Below are 21087 nucleotides of genomic sequence, written 5' to 3'. Positions count from 1 at the left end.
CACTCATAATAAAATGTCTGGTGAGCGTATGTGTTTATAGGGTCTAATAGAAGTTGCAATTACTCACTATCTTGTAAAGCGAATGCTTTGGGAAAGATTAAATAAATGGTGTTTGATTACTTATGATTACACTCCTGATGTATTGCCCTCACACTAACATACAAAGCCTAAGTTCCCTAATTAAGCAGGTAATCCTCCCTCACATTGCCTTCTCACAGCACAGATGCTGCTGAAGTACATGCTTAGAGAGAAAGGCAGCAGAAGGGAGTTGCTTTAATTTTAATGCACATGAGCCAGGATTATGCAGGCTTCATGTTGCAGCAGACATGACAAGAACACATGTAGAAATGCCTGAAAGGAAAGGTCTGGATCTTGAGAGTTTTTACCATCAGAAAGCCTCCCTTTAGCTTCATTGTATAGGGCAGCAGAAATGCCAAGACACAGAGCCAATCATTTGTGCACCCTGGTGTATAGACTGTGTTCTTGCTCCAGGAGAAAGGTGTCAAGTGAACAGTGGCTGAGGCTTCACCTCATTACCAGTTCAGTTCAAAAATTTTGCTCAGAAGAAAGTGTAGAGATCTCTAATGGAAAAGTGATCAATAAGCAACAACACTGTCCTGTTATGGAGAAAATTGCTTTCCGTAGTGTGTAGAAATGGTCTGAGAGAGACTGATGAGTTGGAATAGAACCGCGTTCTCTATCACCCCAGTGTTCTTCTATCAGTTTAACGCATTGATTTTTGTACTTCAAATACAAGAAAACTAGAATCATCACGTTTGGCAAAAATGTTTTTAAAAAAGTGAGACTAAAATAGAAGTCAAGTGCTATTTTGTAATCGTATTGCTAATGAGAAAACTAATGAGCTAATTATAATTGGGGCTAATCTGCCTGTGTGAGCGTATGTGTGTGAGCGAGACAGAGAGAGAGAAAGTGATCTTGTGTGTGTAAAAGGTAAAAAGTCAACCTTTTAACAAACACTTGTATTTTTCCACAGCTTTAACCTCCTGGGGGACAAGAGCAATCAAACGTGACAAGTGGAAACAGCCCTACAATAAAGCCATAAACATGTAGTGCTCTCGGTGCATTAGCTTGACTAAATCTTCACTGATGTCTCGCCACACTTGCCGTGCCTCCCTGTCTTTCTTAGTCAGTACACTAAGAGTTTGTGCCTCAGTTTGTGAACATCATAATTTTTTAGTACAATGGCTCTAATCTTAATATAAGTCTGTTCCGAGCTGAATTTAGATTAACTGACATAATTACAAAGGCGACAGCAAGAACAAGAGCAGCATTTGGCCTAGTTAGGCTGCAGACCGTGAGCTGTCCATGGTACTGAATCATTTCATATCTGTGTCTTTTGCTCACTTTCATTTACTCTTACTCTTCACATACTCTTTTTGCATAACATACAGACTTCATACAGAGGGCGACAAAATTAATTACTTTCCCTGTGCAAGAGAGGCCTGATAAAAACAGATGGGCAGGTCCAGTGTTATTTTCTGTTCATTATGGTTGCCTGTCTCCCTAAATGTGGAACCTCTATCTCGCAGAAAGGGACTCAGTAAATATGTTGATTCTCTTTTGTCAGAGGAAAGCTCAACTGAAAAAGCTTTTGCGTTATCATATAAGAGACGACAGATTTCTAATGTGCATTTTTGAATGTTTTTGTTGTTGTCGTTGGGGGCCACTGGTATCTATTTATGGTTTGAAACCACAAACTGCTTAAATCTGTCTGTGAGCGGTTTTGTGACATTTCAATTGGGGGATATTTCAGTTTACAGTAGTTGCTGGATGATTCTGAAAATCTGCATTTTTATTGTTAGCTCATTGTGATATTAATAATTCAAAACACTCACACATACTATTGATGAACAGTAAATAGCCACAATTTCCTCAAATCCGTGATAGAGTTTACATTTTCCTATCATGATTACCTTTTTATCCCAGCTGGAGTTTACAGATAAAGCCTAAAGCTGAATTTTATTTTATTTTAATTTTTTTTGCAGATGATTTTAACTGTGAAAAATGTCGAATCCACTGTTTTTAGCTGGACTCGTGATTTGGATATAACGCTCAATAAGTCCATTATGGTAGTTAGTCAAGAGTCATCTTTGCAGATGGTTTTCATGGTGATGGATTACACAACTCCAGATTAAAGCCTTTTGCTAACTGAGAAGTCAATAGCTCACTTATGCCTCTCTCCCTCTCCCCCTCTCTCTCTCTTTGGAGTTTGTTGGTTGGTTGCAGCAGCGTCTCAGTCTCTCTCCTCGCTTGCCTGACAGACAGAGGCAGTCCTCCTCTCCTTCTTCTCACCTGCCTGTGTGTCTCTTTGTTCATGTGCCTGTCTGTCGTCTTTAAGCTTAGAAATATAGAGTGAACACAGAGCTCGGTAATGGAGACCACGGTGGACCGGCGTTCCCGCTTTTACCCCCGCGAGAGGCACACAAACTCACCGGACAAATAAGGCGTCAAAGGACGCCGGGTTTCAGCGGAAAGCGCCTGTCACTGCTATTAACCACGGCGGCGCTCTCAAGTGTGATCTCCTTCATCATCCTCCTCTTCCTCGCTGTCAGCACGTCTTGAAAAACAGATGCCCTGCACGGGAAGTTACGGACTAAACACGGATACATTCTCCAAGTCGTCTTCTCCAATTTCCCAGAAGCGCTCTCACCCGAAGGTAAAAAAAACAATAATCATTTTTTTTAAAAAACAAAACGGCTCCACAGACACTAAAACTGTTGATTTACTTGTTGTTGTTTGTGTCTAGGAGCCCACATATCGCCCACTGAATTTCTCTGTGTTTTACATGTTAAGTCAAATCTGTTAGACAGGAGTGAACATTTCGTCCAAAGTGGGTGGGAAGGTGACTCATGCTGATTCAAAACGCTGTTTTTTGGTTTTTTTCCTTTTTTGGAGCCAGTATTTACACTGCGCCTTTGCGGGTTTAGAAGACATAACAGGCTAAAGGCTATTTCTTGAAAATTCACAGGCGCTCTCATATGATTTGGGGGCTTGCTGGTTTCTGTGTGGTTAAATAAAACAACATGGGGCTGTGGGATGTTTTGATGTGTGCCTGAAATGATTGATGCAGTTCCTCCTCCACAGCTTTCTCAGTGTGATTTTTTTTTTGGACAGGCACAGAAGTGCTTATTAGGGGTTTGGACTCTGACATTTGACGAGTGGTTAACTATGCTGTAATAATCTGCAGGATTTGTTCACATTTTGTGTATGGAAATGAATAGAAATATAGCATACAACTGAGATAGTTGTAAAGTCTGAGAGCTCATCTCTAACAGTTGCTTCTTACAAGCAGTTAAAAGCGTGATTATGGTTTCTCCTTTAAAAATAATCATATTCATGCTATAATTGGGTCATACTTATAATAAGAGCCTTGCTGGAAATTTAATGTATTCACAAGTTTTTTGTCACACATTGCCTATCAAAATCATAAATCTTTTCTCCAGCAGCTTCCACAGAACCTGAAAAGCCTGACTGTCCCTTAATCTTGATGTTCATTTATCAAGTTTTGCGTGTGTTGGTGACAGCCACCTGCTCCATGGCTACTGGAAGCCACACATTTCATGAAATATTAGTTTTTATGTAAATGCTTGTACTGTTTCAAGTGCTAAAAAATGAAGAATGGCTAATTCAGAGATAATGATTTAGCACAGACTCCCAAGTTCCATATTTACAAGGTCAATTACTCCACAAACTCAAATGAATCACCCATCCGACTGAGCTGAACAGTCCCTTTTCCCACAGCATTGCTGAGTAGAGCCAGCTCATCATACTGAGGATAGGGACGATGTTTTCAGCAAAAGGAATCCACAATGTTGACTAAAGACTTTGGCAACCTGCAACCTGAGTGGCATAAACAGTAAGAAGAATATGGCAGTCTCTATTTGGCACCTTAAAAAAGGAGCAACACTCTCAACTCATCCAGAGCCAGCTGTGCTCAGCCAGTAATCAAGATTTTTAATTCAATCAAATTAACTCCGGTGTGGCTGTCCTGCACGCGTAACACGACGACATGAGACAACTTGTAGCGACACGTTGTGCGGCAGCATACTTTGATCCTTTACTAGGTTGCGGTGTCTTTTATTCCATCAAATTAACAGTGGATTTAGGTCTAGCTACCCTTTTAGTACAGCTTTTTGAGTGACCTGAAAAGCAGCCTAACTGCTGCGTTAGTGGCCTCAATTTGCTTCAACTGCAATAAAAAAAAATAGTAGGCCATGCTAACTCATAGCCATTTATGTCTATCTTCCCTCTCTTGTTCTCTCGCTCATTCTCACACACACACACACACACACACACACTATCCCCACCACCATCACGACCCCCACTAGTATGCACTCACTCAAACTGTGTCTCATCGCATCTCATCACTCTCAGCAGCACTCTGCCCACCCCCCTCGCTTGTCTCCATCACACATGCACGCACATGCACACATGCACAGAGCGAAGCATACCAGCCCTCAGCCATGTTGTTTCATTATCCACTTACCTCACATGTGCTTTAACATGCGTCAGAGCGCCTTTTTTCATGTCATTTATTGATAACCCTGCACTTATTCTGGGGTTTTTTTTCTTTGCGAGAACCTTTTGACCTCAAAAACAAGATTATTAATGTCACATATTGTATGGATGGAAACAGTGGGCACCAGAATAGAATTTCCACACCCTGGTGGTATTTCAAGGGCAGGCCGTTTCTAGCTTTGCTTTAGAAGGATGCAGCGGTGTATGGCTTAGGGCCATTTATTATGTATAGAACAGTCCTGTATTAAATATCTGCTCGGTCAGGGAGGCCAGATTACACCATATTGCATCAATGGAGTGATGATGGCAAAAAAAATCTTTTCCTTCTTGGGTTTCTGCAGAGAGCCGTGAGGGACCTGTGACTTGTTGAACGTGTGGGCTCAGGGATGATTAATATTAAAATGGAAGTTTTAATGTTAGCGCAGTAAATATGAATTATTATGTTGACTTCCTAGAGGAAGAGTTCAGGACATAAAGCTGATGTCACTGCTGCTGAAGTTCAAGGATGGCAACGTAAAAGGAAGTCTGGTTCGCAAATCAACAGACTCTCACGCTGTAGGAACAGCTAAAGCAGCGGGAGTCTATATTTAAATGGCCTCACTGGAGAGATAAGATGTCGTCATTCCTCCCAGTTGGAAAAAGGGTCCTCAGAGGAAACCGAATCTCTTATATCTTGGTGTTCCTTTTTCTACTTGTTCCCAATAAACCTTTTTAGAAATAGATCACAGCTCTGCGTCTATTTGCAACATTGTTTCGGGCTGTTTCGGATTAAGAGTGCGTTAGTGTTGGGGCAGTAACACACACACGCACACATTAATTCCTTGTTTACTTTCCGTAGCAGTTTGTATGTCGTAGCTGTAGTCAAAACTGATTAATGCACATGCTGAAAATCCCAAACAAACCTTTATGTTTATTGCCGGTCTGTTATTATCACACAAAAGATGCCTGTGAGATGTTGGATGACAAGCAACTTTCTTTTTATAATTTACTTGAGATGTGTTTTTTTAGCAAGAGTGCTGTCAGAAAACCGGATTGTGCTTAACAAAGGCTCAAAGTCTCTATTAGTTAGGCCTGATTTGTTTAGAAAACTGCGGTGATACCCAGAAAAGATCATGGAAGTTTTGTTTGCTATTTAAATTGTCATTGTCTGCTGATTACAGAACACAGCATTCAGGAAACCAGAACTGTGTGTAATTTTAGACAATTATAATGCCGGTGTCAGCGCTACATTTTCTTGTTTTCTGTAATTTTTTGAAAAACTCTTATCTGCTAGACATTTAGATTTCAGCTGTTACGAACATACTCTCTCTAATTTAAACCAAAGACTTGGTTTTACTGCCTCCCTTTTCCCCCAGTGAAATCACAACACTGCACAAAGTAAGATACTTCTGACATCAATTAAAGCCTCCCCTACTTGTCCAAAATGCCGTGCTATCTACTCTAATTAAACCTTACGTCTCACTTGTCCAGAGGCACCAGGCTGAGGATTGAGTGCCAAAGCCCCTTTTCCACCTGCACTGGAGCTAATATCCATGCTAGCCAGGCTGCGGTGGGATAGTGGGCTTGGCACAAGTTCAGGCTGGCCAGGGGGAGCTACACCGCTCAGGCTGTTGTAATTCTGCACACAACATGATGAGCTACTATTGCTGGTGTGATGCCAGGAAAGGCCCATTAACTGTATGAGAAAAAAAAATCTGTTTTGTGCGACCAGTAGTCAAAGATTTTAGCATGAATTAGAACACTTACAGCGAAGCATAGCAAACAGTGGTGATGTTTATTTTTCTTTCTACAGGAATCAACAAACCATGAGAAAAGTTGTTTTAGGTCTTTGTATTAATAATTCCTGTGTTCAATAGGAATTATTTCCCTTTTTTCCATGCGGTGATGAATATGACTGAGAGACAGTCGGTTTTCTTTAAGGTGATCTGGTGACTGTAGCTGGTCACTGACTGTGATTCTAAGTCTTTTGATCTGTGTTGTAATAATATTTCTGTTTTAGCTGTGTGGAATAATTTGCTGTATCCCTCAGCCAAATGGAGAAGAGAGATATTTCTTAAAGACAGTCATCTATTACAAGTGTCAGTGGTGAACTATTTTTAGATTGTAATGCGTTAGCGTTACGCACCTCGAGAAGGAAAAATCACAAGGGAAAAGAAATCATTTGAAGTTATTAAAGACAAAATAGTTAAGCATTCAAAATGTAATGGTAAAGTTACCTTTTTATTGAAAATATAATTCGATTTTAAAGGGTAAGATCTTTGAAAAGGTGCTAACCGCTGGATTTTAGATAGCAAATGTTGTTATTTTCACAAGCAGCCACCCACCCACCCAGCCGCTGCTCTTTTTCCAGAGAGCCACCTAATAACAAGGCTGTTCCACACTCAGGCCTGCATTAAGATGCAGACCCTTCTCTCTCCTGCTCTTTCTCAATGGCCTTAATCCTTTCCTCCTCTGTGCTATGAATGATAGCCTCAGCAACTAGTCTCCTGTCTCTGGCAGGCAAAGGCCCATTGCTTAACATAATGGTGAGAAAATGGCTGGAGTCAAAAGATGTGTCTTAGTGAGAGGAGGTCAGCCTTTCAGCTGCTTAGCTACAGTGTTTTGGGCAAAAAGAGCTGGGAACCTGGGGTAAAGAAAGGTTTCCTGTTGCATTGTAGACACACATCCCCTTGTCTTATTTTTAGATTCAGAAATACAAGATTAGTAAGTACAGTACAAGAGGTCAGGAAATTTGCTTATCCTGTGGTTGATCATTTTGTTTAGAAAGCACAAAGCAAGCTCTGTCTTTAAATTCAGATCAGATTTTTGACTCTGAAGAATGTTTTTATGAGCAGCTCAGCAGTCGCGTCACACTAGTTCTGTTAATTGTAGCTTAATTCTATTAATATAAAAACATATGTTGGCCAATATAATGGCATATATATATATATATATATATATATATATATATATATATATATATATATATGTATATATATATATATATACATATATATATATATATATATTGTAATGCCACAAAACAACAACCAGCTTGTCATATAATCTTAGTAGAAACTAGTAATAACTACACACAAGCAATGCTGGAGAAATCTTTTTGTGTATCTAAAGGATAAAAAATATCAGCCAGCATATTATATTTTTACATCACCAAATATCGATATCAGTATTGGTCTTAAAATTCTTATATAAAGCAGTGCCCCAATAAAAAGCCACACCTTACCCACTTTGAGCTGTTTGTTAGGATCTAAGTTATATTATTGTGATAGGAACAACACTGGTATATTTTATGTATATTTTATGTATATGCACGGGTAATGTTCTTCAGATATTACTCAATGTTTCTAAAATTTATGTTAGAAATTAAACTTATTATAATATAAAGAAACTTTTTTAAGACAACAGCACAGTTGTGGACAGAAGTCTACATACTCTCATCATAGGCATGATCATTTGGGTTGTTCAGTGATTTCTTTGATATCTTCTTCTGATATCAGAGTAGCATGATTGTTGGATGATTTTTTTGTGGATAAGTTTGAATATATTTTATTTTTAGTATGCAGATACTCCTTTACAAATTCCACCCCAACCAGATGCTTTTGGGTTTTGGTCAATAAGCTTCCTGCACAATTCTAGCTGGATACTTGACTACTCTTCTTGACAGTTTGTTTAAATTAGTTGGTTTCTTGTGAATGTGTGGATGTGCAAAATTCAGTCTAGCCTAGAGATGTTAATTTTGGAGCAGTAGCTTCTTTCTTGATCGGCACCCTCTCTGTTCATAGCAATGTAAATGGTAAATGGCCTGTATTTGTATAGCACTTTACTTAGTCCCTAAGGACACCAAAACACTTTACACTACATTCAGTCATTCACAGCTGCCCTGGGGCGCACTGACAGAGGTGAGGCTGCCGGACACTGGCGCCACCGGGCCCTCTGACCACCACTAGTAGGTAACGGGTGAAATGCCTTGCCCAAGGACAGAACGACCGAGACTGTCGGAGCCGGGGCTCGAACCAGCAACCTTCCGATTACAAGGCGAACTCCCAACTCTTGAGCCACGATCGCCCCAATGTAAAACTCACTTCACTGTCACTGTCATACAGTGTAAAATTAAATTAGAGAACAAAAGAACAAGCAGAGAGGTGGCCCACCTCTGTGTTCAATTTACTTGTTAAATCTACTCACGATGCCTGAGTAATCATCTCTCCCTGTCACTTACACATACAAAGACACACTCAAGTACATACAACGTGTAGAGAATGGATGTTTAATATTGTCTGTGTTGGTTGTGCAATGCAGGTGGCTAACCATGAATGTGTTTTGCAGTTACACTCACTTTGTAACAAGAGTAAGGTGCTGTGAAGCGATAAGGGTACGATGTCACATATTTCAAACATGCTTACAGAAACATGAAGCATGTATCTAACTCTAACAAAAAAAGCACACGCACACCGACTACAAAAACCATTCTGGTCTTTGATCACATAAATCGGGGCTTGATCTTAACACCCTCCAGTGATCGGTAACATGCTTTTTTAACCCTCTATCGCTCTTCTGCTGCTCTCCTGTAACTTCAGAAATAACCTGTCTCTTAGCACCAGATAGAGTTTTAATCATATACAGCAGATATGTGCAAGATTTCACCTTAATTAAACCACTGAGTTTATATAAAAATTTTTTTTAAAAAAACACTACGAGAAGTGAAAAAAAGCTGCATCAGTATCTGCTTTACCTGCATGGTTTCATCTGTGAAAGAAACTGGGTGATCTCTTTCTTTGAACTGGGATTGCCTTTCTTTTCTGTGGATGTAGTTGATGTACAGTAGTAGAGAGGAGTTTCTAGCTGTACACCGAGGTTCCTATTACTGCCCAAAAATGAAAACGAGATTTTGTTTAATACCTGAGAAAAGTGTACCTATTAATTAATGTCTAGAAGAGCTGATGGTATCAAATGGCCTGTGAATGGATCATCACTGGCTTGTGGCAAGGAAGTTGGTTATAAAAACATATCTAAGATTGTTTGACAGCAAAGTAAAGTGCATGGAATCCATGATGGATAATTGCATTGTTACAGTGGGCTGACTTTTTGCCACCATTTGTAAATTAACTAACACAGTGTGGCACAAATTAATGACGCTGAAAAGATTCAAGGAGCCAAGCGGCAGAAGAATATGGAGAACGCCTGGTTTTCCTCACTAATTGCCTGACATAATGCTAATTGAGCTGCACTCTGCTGCTGTTTCTGTTACACAAGACATGACTTATTAGTTGCCACATCACAACTGTTTATACCTAAAGAGGTTTTTCTGATTAGTTTATGCAGCTCTTGAGAGTGATTTAGGGTCTCATTTCCAAACTCAAACCGGAGTGTTTTTCCTAATGAGAGCTGGAAATGGTCAGGTTGATAATTATCTGGATTTGAAACGGTCTTATCCAACGAGGTGACTGATCGACTCATCTAGCTCGTTCGCACGAAAAGCAGTTTTCGATTAAAAAAACGATCTTTCCAACCAGGATTGCGGCAGTACAACAATTAGCCAATCAGCACAATGGGCGGGATTAATACTGTTGTCAAGTTGTTGTCAAGAGTTCTCAATCTGTGATGCGCTACAGTAATGATTGCTTGCGTGTTTTGGGCACCCCTGAGGCGTGTCTATTGACATGAAGGAAATGAAGGAACAAGCGGAACTGTTTTACTTCGTTCCACTCCACTCTTTAAACCCTTGCAAAACCTGTGTGCTGAGACAGTTATGCCTCAGTGTGTACTTAGAGTAACATTAAATTCAGGATTGATAGGCCGGGCTCAAGTGATTGGTTAGGAGAAATCAAACCCCCCGTCCTCCGCGGATGTTGTTTTGAGTAGACGCAGGAGATGGAGGCAGAGTGTAATAAATTCTGTTTGGTAAAAGACCAGCTTAATAAAACTTTATTAAGTGCTTCTTTATAACATGTGATCAGTTATGTAGTCTAATCAATGAATTCAATGCTGCTTGTACACTGAATAGATGATGAAATGTAATGAAATCCAGCCTTACACCTGTTGTGTTCACTGCTCTTTTTTATTATTTTCCTTTTGCTTTGATTCTTTATTCATTCTTTTTATGCTACATTATCTATGCATTCTTTTGGTCTGTTGTGACATTTCTTTCCTTCCTTGAATTTTTAAGGCGCTTTAATACACCCAGTCTTTGAAATATAAATAAACCTGCCAGGCCAGTTGTTCTGGAGTAATTATTGGAGTCCTCTGCAGCAGAGACCTGCAGGTGACTCATAAAGGATATCACTGAGTGAGAAGAAAAACAGGAAAGCAGGAAAGGGAGAATAGTGCAGATAAATAGACAGACACTGAAACTGCTAGGTTCAGAAGCCAGCTCTCAAAATAAAAAAACAAATGAACAAAGATGAGGCAGAAACTCTTGAGACACACACGTATACTTAATGGAGTGTATTAACAAATCTGCATATCAGGGCAATTTCCTTTAATCTGACACAACCGATGTCAGATTCATATTCAACAAGTCATTGTTTTCTCTCATTTTTTCCTGCAGTCATGTACAAGCATATTTTTTTTACTTTTCCAGCTGACGACATCTTTCAAAAGGCAGAATGCAAAAACAGATCATCGAGTTGTCTTTAAAAAAATGACAAGTTGCTACTTGGTCATCAGTTTGTTGTATTTATACATTTCTGCAGACTGCATGATATATTTGCACAAGAGATTTTCTCTTTGTCTGGCAATGTTTGTCTGTCTCTTGGCGTGCCACTGTACTATCTAAATGTGCTAAATGCAGTAAGCATAATTACTATTATACCATCAATTTTACATTGTCGTCATCCATCTTCACGTGTGCACTGCAGCCCTGAAATTTTATAGACATTTACCTCAGTTGACTGGGAAAAGGTTTGAGGCCATGTAACAGGGAGTGGTCTTTCTGTGTCATACTTCTGTGTGCTCTACCCATGCAGCAGCCATGCTTAAACCTAATGAAACGTTTCCTCTTAGACAATGTCTGCAGCAGACACTCTCCTTATGTGTGCACTGCATACGAGAAAGGGCAGCTTCAGACAATTTCCCAGCATGATTATCCCAACCATTATCAGTATGTTGGCATGCTGATGTTAGTATTTAGGTTGAAGCACTGCTGCACCTAGGTATAACCTCACAGAGCTGTGGCTGTAGAGTCTTATGTAAATAGTTGCATTTAGTAGCCCTTATGCATCTGTTCTGAGTATTGAGGAAGACTAATAAGATGTTAGCAGCAGATTATTTAAGTCCTGGAAGCATTAATGGTTCAGACTTGTTTTTCTAGCCCATCCTTCAGTTCCTCAATTGGAGTCATCACCTTGAACTCTGTCACGTGCCGCAAACCATTGCTTAACAATGGTGGCTGTGTGGCACTGTGCATAAAACTTTAGAAAGAGCCAGTTAATATAAAGTGGAGTTTGTGGTTTGCAACAGCAACTAAATGGCTTATATCTGTCAGAGTAACAGCCACATGAATGCTAAAGCCCAAGGTCTCTCTGCATAGCTTGCATACCTTCTTCCCACAGTGCATCCTGTTGGCATCTCGTCATGAGGTTAGAGAATACAGACAGCTAACAACATCATTTCAGGTAAACATTATTCATCAGACCAGACCACCACTCTTTAATTCCTCCATGTTCCCACTACTCTTATACCCACCATAGGCACTTTCAGTGATGGACAGGCGGCAGCAGGGGCCTTCTGACAGGTCTGCAGCTGCAGCTGGGAATAACTACTCCACACAGGAAACACCCTACAAGACCTGCCATGTTTACAATAGTCCAATCCAATTGCAGTTGCTCAGTTCCTTGCCTGGACACTTAACTGTTTTTCCAGCAAGAACTCACTGTTTACTTGCTGCCTTATATATATCCTATCCCTTCAGGTGCCACTGTCAATAGATAGCTAATGTTCTAATGATAACCAGTATATATTTGTTTATTTCTCAATACATCTAATTTGCCGTAATCATGTTTACATTACATGTTGCTTCTAACTAATCGTTGTGAAATAGACAGACAACTTTAAATCTGTGATCAGTAAAAATGAACTGAGATGTTAGCTTGGCTCATGTATCATCCGAGCTTCACTTCTGCTTTTTTTATGATTTCGTTTTTTTAATACATCAGTCTGTTTTCAGACACACTGGACCCGGTGCATCCTCTTTAACCAGCTACAATAGAAAATATGATCACTTCTTCGAAAGCAATATCAAATGAAAACTTTGGCCTTCTAAATAACCTCAACCGTCATCAAGCATGTAAAATAAGCTGAACTCTTAGTTTGTAACTTTAGCCATGCATCCCCTGCTGCTAATCCAGTCATAGAGGATTAACAAGGTTATCCATGCCAGTCAGATCATGGGTTAGTTTTGATCAAATGGCCTGAAGTGACCCTGGCTTGTATGAGAAGAGTGTTAATGTTATTTCATCTTTTTTTTTTCCTTTTTTTGCTGCGTCACCGCGGCTCAGCACTGGGGAGCTAATTCACACTAACCTTCCTCCGTCACTCTTATGGAGCTGAGTCATTGATGACTTGTCAGTGCATTTGAGAAGTTGTGAAGGGAGCAATAAGCCCTCTTGGCACTACAGCACTAATCATATTACACTTTGTACTGCACCAACAACAGCAAGGATAAAGGCTCCCGATACAATATTTCTGTTAAGAAGCAATAAAGTATAATTGTGTTAAGAATCAGGTCCGTGTTGATGATTATGTAAGGTGTGAAGGCTATAGCTGTTTTTTCAATTTAGCAATTTCTGTACATTCTGGGAAGCTTTTCCGATGTGAGAAAAACTTTCTGTCTCAGTAATAAGCAGCCCTTGACCTGAGTTGGACTTGTACTAAAGAGTGAAAGAGTTCAGACACATACCGACAAGATAAATATTGTCAGTTACGTCAGACAAACTGCAGCGAATTCAAAAATTGGATTACCAGCACGCTGATGCCAGAGCCAGAGTTTTGTGATGGTTAAAAAGAAAAAAGAAAAAATCCTCCCTGCTGTATTCTGCACTGTAACAGGCAAAGAAAAAAAATCTTGCCCTTTACTTGATAGTTTGCTCTCCTCTCTAAGACGTTACCATAGCTTGTATCTTGGGATCTATTTGGTCTCTGGATGACTTTATTAGAGTTGATGCTCTGACTGATGCACCCATGGTGGAGGTTATTATGCTTTTATCAGTGAGTCATAAAAGGTACAAGCAAGTAATGAACAGCAGTACCACACAATAAAAGAGAAAACACTTTATAGACAAGTGCATTCGATATACGATCTCTTGGGGTCCGCCAGTGAACGCTCCACAATCACAACCTGGTTTTTAACTCTCGGATTCATCAACATCTGTGACTAACTATCACGAAAACTGTTTTTGAAGACTGTGATTGTGTTATATTTGCATCATTTTCCACCCCAAAATATTTCATTTTATATCAGGTGGAAATTTATTTATCTGATTACCTACCCCCTACCAGCAACGGCATTAAGTAAATGACGGGAAAACACAAATTCACACTCAGTTTAGTTTATTTTTGATATTTCTTCCATCTAAGTGTGTGTAGACTAAAATAAATGTGCCGTACACGGTATTGACTTGTTGTCTATTTTATAAATAAGACGATACACACTGAACAGCATACGGAGAAGAAAGAATATTAGTGCTGAGTGTTTTGTTAACCTTAAAAGCGCCGTCTGATCCAAACCTTGTGTCGTGTGGCAGCAATAATACACCCTGGTGTCTGTAATTTTAAATAGGCTTCATCACCGCGAGACACAAGTTCATTTCAAAGGAATGAATCACTGTGATAATAATGTTTCCCTTAGTTCTACTGTGAATTGGTGACATTTCCGATATTACTGACATCTTGTCATGTCACTGTATTGTTTCCTGCCATCATATGAGTCACGGTGCCTTCATATTAAATGCCCATGACCTGATTCTTTATTTTCATGCTCTATGTGTCAACTTAGGCAGGCGTACCAGCTGCATAGCTGCATATAGCCAGCTTGTATCTGGCCTATTTAAAAATAATGCCATTACTGAGCAGATTATAATGAAATCATATTTGACCAAGAGCATTTGTTCGTACAGTAAGATGAAAAGAAAAACACAATCTCTCTAATAGAAATAATACATTACAGTAGTACTAGTGAGCTGTATGGTTGATGGTCTATGGCTGTCTTATCAGTATAATCTAACACTGTTATTTAACTCTGACAATGATATAAAAAGGAGCAAGAGGGAGGTTAGAGAAAATTACAAGCGTAAGGAGCATTTCCTGTACCACAACACTTTGTGTGGTTAACTTAAATTTTTAGAATGAATAATGTGTTTTAAGACTTGAGGAGTTTTATGAAACCAGAGTTATTTCAGTTGATCTTGAGAGGCTGCGAAAGTGTGTACAAAATATCAGTCCATTCAATAGTTTCTGAGACAAGAGCGCACTGACTGAAACAGGATGGTCATTGTTACCTCAGGACATGTCTCTTCCTCCTCCTGTGGTGGCAAGTACTTATCCTGAAGTATTTTTTGTGTAATACTGACCTACAGCGTGAGTCATGTCACTGGTTGCAGAAAAAAAGGTGTAAGAATAAAATACAAATATGGGTTTGTAGTGGTAATACTTAGAAACATTAGGTCACATCACTGTTTTAAGATCAATGACACGAGTTGTAATTAGTTCTTGTAGACTTCTGGGCTTTAGTCCATTCTCTGACTTTTGTAACATCTCGTACGTCATGTTGTGTGACCAAGGTCACAGACAGAATTAACAGCAGAATTCGCTCTCTGTGACATTGCAAGTAAAGGCATATACTTAGTGTGCTGAGCCATCTGGGCAACCACTGTGTGTGTGTGTGCATGTGTGTGTGTGTGTGTGTGTGTGTGCGCGTGCGTGCGTGTGTGTGTGTGTGTGTGTGTGTGTGTGTGTGTGTGTGTGTGTGTGTGTGTGAAAGAGGCAGTAAGAGAAGGTTGACCTTCACAAAGACAGCTCTGCACTTGTCCTGGGCTGTTAGCTGGTCGCATGAGCCCGTGCATATTTGATACAAAACCTCACTTGACCTCCTTTAAGGTGCAACAAAAAGCATGCTTTGTGAAACATCTCCTCAAGTGTGCATATTTAGATGTTTTTATGCCTAGATTGTCTGTTATTTACTCCAGCATAAGCGCTTAAATGACTAAACAAGCAAGAGGCCTTAAGTTCGTCGTGCCTTAAATAGGCCAACTGCTGACCTGATTGTCAGCCCTGCTGTTAATAGAAGTAGGAGTGGTGCTTCTGTGGAGCTAAATGATGCTAAATGCAGAGGAAGTATATGGAAATGTATATGCTTCTAGGCTGTGCAGGCCGTTAAAATGGCCACACATGACCATTGCCTTTGTGAGCATGCACACACAAACAAAGACAAACAACTAGCCGTTTGGACATATTAATAAAAGTGACATGAGGTAAAAGCCCTGCTTGGTAATCTGTAGCCCCAGCAAAGGGACCGTTTTTGTTAGGCAGAGACGGTGAAGTCTAGAGTGTGCTATGTTTATGTGTGTGGGAAGGACAGAGAAATGTTCGTGCATCCGTTTGTTGCGTCTTTTCACTAGTCAGTACCAATCAGGCTGATAGGATACTATCAAATGTGGATTATTTTAGAGTGGAAAGCTCTGATTTTTCCAAATCCAGGCTCTGTTCTGAGCAAGCTAATGCCAGGATGCTATGAGGTCAGCTTCTGTCTCTTTTAATGCTGTTGCTTTTATTCTCTCTGCATTCTTTACCTCCTTTTCTTTTCTTCTTTCTTTGTCCCATCCCCCCCTTCTTTCTCCCTCCCCTTGGAGAAACTGCCACTGTCCTTGTTTTTGACCTATATCATGACCTGGACAATGTCCTGACAACACAAGGAACCATCAGATTTTGTCCCTGTGCCAGCTTTAGCTCCACTCAGCCATGAGCCATCGTGGTTTAATATGTCTGGATTTCGTCATCGTTGACTCATAGCAAGACCAAATGTATTTTATGAACAAAGTGCTGGATCTTACATAGGCTTGATTTGTGTCATTATGCCTTCCAAAAATGCTAATGTTAATTTTAATAACTGACACGCCATCCTCAGTTATTTCAGTTTATTACTTAAGCATTTAAATATGGGGATAGGAGGATTATCACGGCACTGACAGTTGCTTAAGGGACTATATCATCTGTTAACACTGACGTGACTCATGCCATCAGAATCTGTTTTTCTTCTGCAGGATTTCATGCACTACTTTCTATTAATGCAGCCAAAGTATCTCGAGCATATGCTGCCATCCCTGGGAACGTTTATGTTAGATATGCAAGGAGAGAGAAGCGCCGTGAGATCCTCGACTGAAGCCGACTTACTTTTTAGCTCCTTGAGTTTCTTGTCTAGTTGATCTCTTGTAGCAGATCACTTTGTTTTAATTTGAAAATAATTAAACAACGAATAATCTCTCGAGAAGAAAAGTAACGCAACAAAAGCAAATATCTGTCTAATAACAGCAGAAGAGGAAGCTCTGAACTTCTTGTGGTGACAGCTGCAACAGGATTAGTGAATCGCTGTGACAGCCTGACATCTGAACCCAAGGGTAGAGCTAGCTGGTAAAGTTATGCTGATAGTTGTTAGCGACTGGATTCTGACATTGCCTGTTGGTATTATTATAACTGTTTGTAGAGCAGTAGCCATGCAAGAGCTTGTGTCATGGTTTTTATGATGAGGGCAGATTTAAGAAGGATTTCTGGTTAATCCTTTAGGGGTTGCCCATGCGGGGAGATAATAGCTCACTTCAGCTGTAGTGCTGACAGTACAGATGAAAGGTGGATATCTCCTCTGGTCACTGGATACTGATGTGTGGCAAAAACAATACCAGGAAGCGGTATTCTGGTACTTCAATAGAGAGAAGCTATTTAACTGTCAAGTTCTGATCCAATTCAAGTACAACAAACACAGAATATTTGAGATGCTTGTACATTGCATGAAATGTAAGGACCTAGCAACTGTGACCCACCTTCTCGTATGTGTTCTTCCATTAGAAAGCCTCAAGTTTAGCATTTTGGCTGTCACGATCTTTGTTTATTGAAACCAGATGTTTTAATGATAGTTCGGAGCAGTCAGACTAGACTACAACTGGCTAGCTCGGTTTTCCTACCGATGCGTCCTTTTATTCCGTATTTTTAGGTGTGTTACTAATTTTAGCTTCTGTTAAATATCATCCTTTTACACCTCTGGTAATTAGAAGTGATATTTCAGGGATTAGGGGGGAGGGTTAGAGAAACCAGAAAAGAAGCAGCTTGTTTCAGACAGAGGATAAAGCTGCATAAAGGGCCACCTGCTAATCATTACAGTTCTGGAATAAAATATAGAAGTTGAAAAGAACATAACAGCTCCCCTGTAACGTCTGTGTTTCTGTGTGTCTCTGTTCTTTGCTGCATGACTGTTGCCCTGAAACATGTCAAAGATTTCAAGCATATAACATTTTAGATTATACTAAAAATAGCAAAGCTAATTTCAGTGAGGTGCTGTTAGTGCGCTCTACAAATTAGAAAAAAATCATCACCGATCACTTTCCCCACCTTTGTCTAATCCCAAGTGTGCTAATGCAGAGTGTCAGCTGTAGCCCTTGCTAAAATTGTAATCAGATTGAACCAGATCCTTATCTGTGCAAAGAGTTCATTATCTGACCACTCGGTAACCTCTTAGCGACCAGAACCTTCTCTGAGCGCAGAGGTCACACACAGACTCATTCAGCTCATTAAAATAATGTGCCACTACTACATCTGGATTGCGCTGTAAGCTTGTGAGTCAGCTTCATCAAGCACTGACCTCATTTGGTGATTTATGATGGGTTATGTGTTTATTCAAAGATGTTGAGGTATAAATTTGGCTCAGGAACTTCCTTGTGGCAATGAGGCGCTGACATTTGGGAGTTTTTTTAAGAAGTGGCGTCCCGGCCCCGGATAAGCAGAAGAGGATGGATGGATGGATGGATGGATGGAATTTCATGTTAACATGTTAATATGGTAAATGATGTCACAATAAAGTATTCGTTTTGGTCAGCTGCAGTCACATTGCCACAGAGCACAGATATGATTCTTAAACTCACCACATATTTCTGTGACGGGAATTTAATGCAAGTGCCAAAATGAGGGTTTTGTCCTAAGACAGTTAATATCCCAGAGCGCAAAGCAAATTCACGATTATTATAATTTTGTGCTCCCCTGGCTCCATTTTGTTCTTTCCACGCTAATTTAGTTTGCTCTGTGTTTGCATGGTTTACACCTCCACCACAAATGTAGCGAAATATTCATGTGCCTGCAGTCAAAAACAGCTCCAGACAAGATGTGATTAATTTATATGTGCAGAATTTGAGTTTTAAATATTAAATTTTTGTATGTTTTGTCCTTCTCTTTATGACTGTAATTTTATTATGGATGGCCATGTACTTTTTTTATTTAGTGTTGACATTAACACCGTGCTTGACTTGTGTATGTGTAATTAGCAGCTTGCTATCAATACGTTTACTACAGTAAGCATGTATACTAGGACTGTCATCTTTTTATGACCATTAAGAGTATTTTTAAATGCTGATTACCTTATTTACCTATACAAATATTGTTTATTAGTATTTGTTTTCCATTATAAAAAATGAACTAATCATACATTAATTTAATTAGGACAATTAATTAACTGTAAGGATTTAACACCGATAACTGGAGTTAAGAGATTACATTAAAGGTTGTCCACTGAGGGGCATAAAATAATTTGTCTGTTTTGGGAGAACAGTTGTCAATATTAATTAGCTGTGAGGAATATTTTACTTCAACTTTTTATCCAGTGGTTTCATATAAAGAGCTGTGATTTCACATACTGAAAGCAAAGCACAGCAGATGGAAACAACACGAGGTAAACACAGGAAGATGGCTTTCATGCATTTCAAAGATCGTCTGCAACACATTTCATAGTAGCTCGAAGTAAAAGATAATGTAGGACAACACTATGCCTCCTTTAGGGCAGGTTGTAAAACACCTTTTAAAGCAGGAAAAGAGGCGTCGCCTTTGTGCTGCATGAAAGGTTAACTTGCTAGTATGTTGGTGTTAGATGGGAATCACCTTGAATGAAGACCAAGCGGCAACAACTGCTGCAAATTGACATGTCTTGTGTCCAGACATGGCTACTTTCTCAACAAAATCAAACTATTTCATTTTGTATAGCACCATCCTAACTTACTGCCATCCCTGCTCCCACCTCTTTACACCCTCTCTGTCAAGTGCCCTCTCATGCTTTTTATCAATGAAGGGGCAAAGATACAGAGGTGCTGCCATCCATCTATTCCTCCACAAATAGCTATTAGAGTGCACAGCTTGTTGTAGCCACACTGCTCTCAGTCAATGTTGGGCAAGGCCAAACCATTACATATGTTTGCATGACCTCATACATACAGAGGTAAGCTCATACACACTGTACTTTTGTGATTTGCACACATGCATATGCACAAAGCCACATTAAGTAATTATTCCACTTGTGGTTTTCTATGTTTTTGTACTTTGCTTTTGGATTCGTACACTACACAGGGAAAAGGTGTTGCGTTGGGTTTGTTGAGCAGTCACAGGACCTGAGCCACTTACAGCTATTCGGTCGACCATGAACTCCTCTGTATGTTCAGACCTCAACCTGACTGAACAGAAGCTGTCCATGAATGAATGTCTGCAAACCTCAATGAACTGAACTGTGGACCAAAATTCCTCCATACAGAAAACAATCACTTCAAGTTATTGCTGCTAAAGGTGATTCTACAAAATACTGAATCATTGGGTGCATTTAGTTTTTGATAGGACCGCATAGAGTCCTATCAAAAACATTCTTTTTCATGAATCTTTTTTCGATGAATCCATCCTGTAGTGAGCTTGTTCTGTCCTATAAGTCCAATAATAGTAACAGTAATACATGCTGCAAATACAAATGGAAATGGTACATTATAAACAATAGATTACATTTCTGACTCACTTATGAGAAACGATATGTGGTACAATTTTGGGTTTATTTGACTCAAGATTAAACTGATGCAGTCTGGCTCAAAGTTAAACACTCTGATTTCTGCTGCAGTCTGAAGTAAAACTCAGCAGCTTGCTGCACCTGAGGGAGTCAATGAAAGAGGCAGCCACAAGTGTTTCTTTCTAAAATAGTTTATTAAAAATGAATTTGGCCAGTGGCTTTTTTTGTCTTAACATCTGTTCTCTTTTTTCCTCCTTCTTTGGCTGGGGTTCAGTAGATAATGTGGTCCTCTGATGGTAATGTATACCACAATCGTTCATGTAGCACACATATGTAGGCTATGCACTGCACAAAATAAACACATATATCGAACATAGTCTCTGTCATAGATCAAGTACTACCGTGTTTCTTTTATTTACTTAAGTATATCCTGTAAATATACGTTTAGATTTAGAATCGATGCCTAGAAAAAAGGATGGCCCTAATATTGACAGGCAGCTGTGAATGTCTGCCTACGTCTGTGTGAGTGACGCATT

The 21087-nt window shown here is 39.6% G+C and overlaps 1 protein-coding gene across 8 annotated transcripts in view; it reads left to right on the top strand.

Moving 5' to 3' along the window:
* The first annotated feature begins 2285 nt into the window (after positions 1–2285).
* The window catches only part of dlgap4b (discs, large (Drosophila) homolog-associated protein 4b), a 131091-nt gene continuing 112289 nt past the window's right edge, over positions 2286–21087 (top strand). For all 8 annotated transcript variants that reach the window (XM_006784499.2, XM_006784496.2, XM_006784497.2 and 5 more), the window contains exon 1: positions 2286–2677. The gene's annotated coding sequence lies outside the window, so the exon portion shown is untranslated. The remainder of the gene's footprint in view (positions 2678–21087) is intronic.

This window comes from Neolamprologus brichardi, chromosome 5 (genome assembly GCF_056152115.1).
Source record: "Neolamprologus brichardi isolate AB-2024 chromosome 5, ASM5615211v1, whole genome shotgun sequence".
Taxonomy (NCBI): Eukaryota; Metazoa; Chordata; class Actinopteri; order Cichliformes; family Cichlidae; genus Neolamprologus; species Neolamprologus brichardi.
This window is presented reverse-complemented; position numbering and strand designations above follow the sequence as displayed.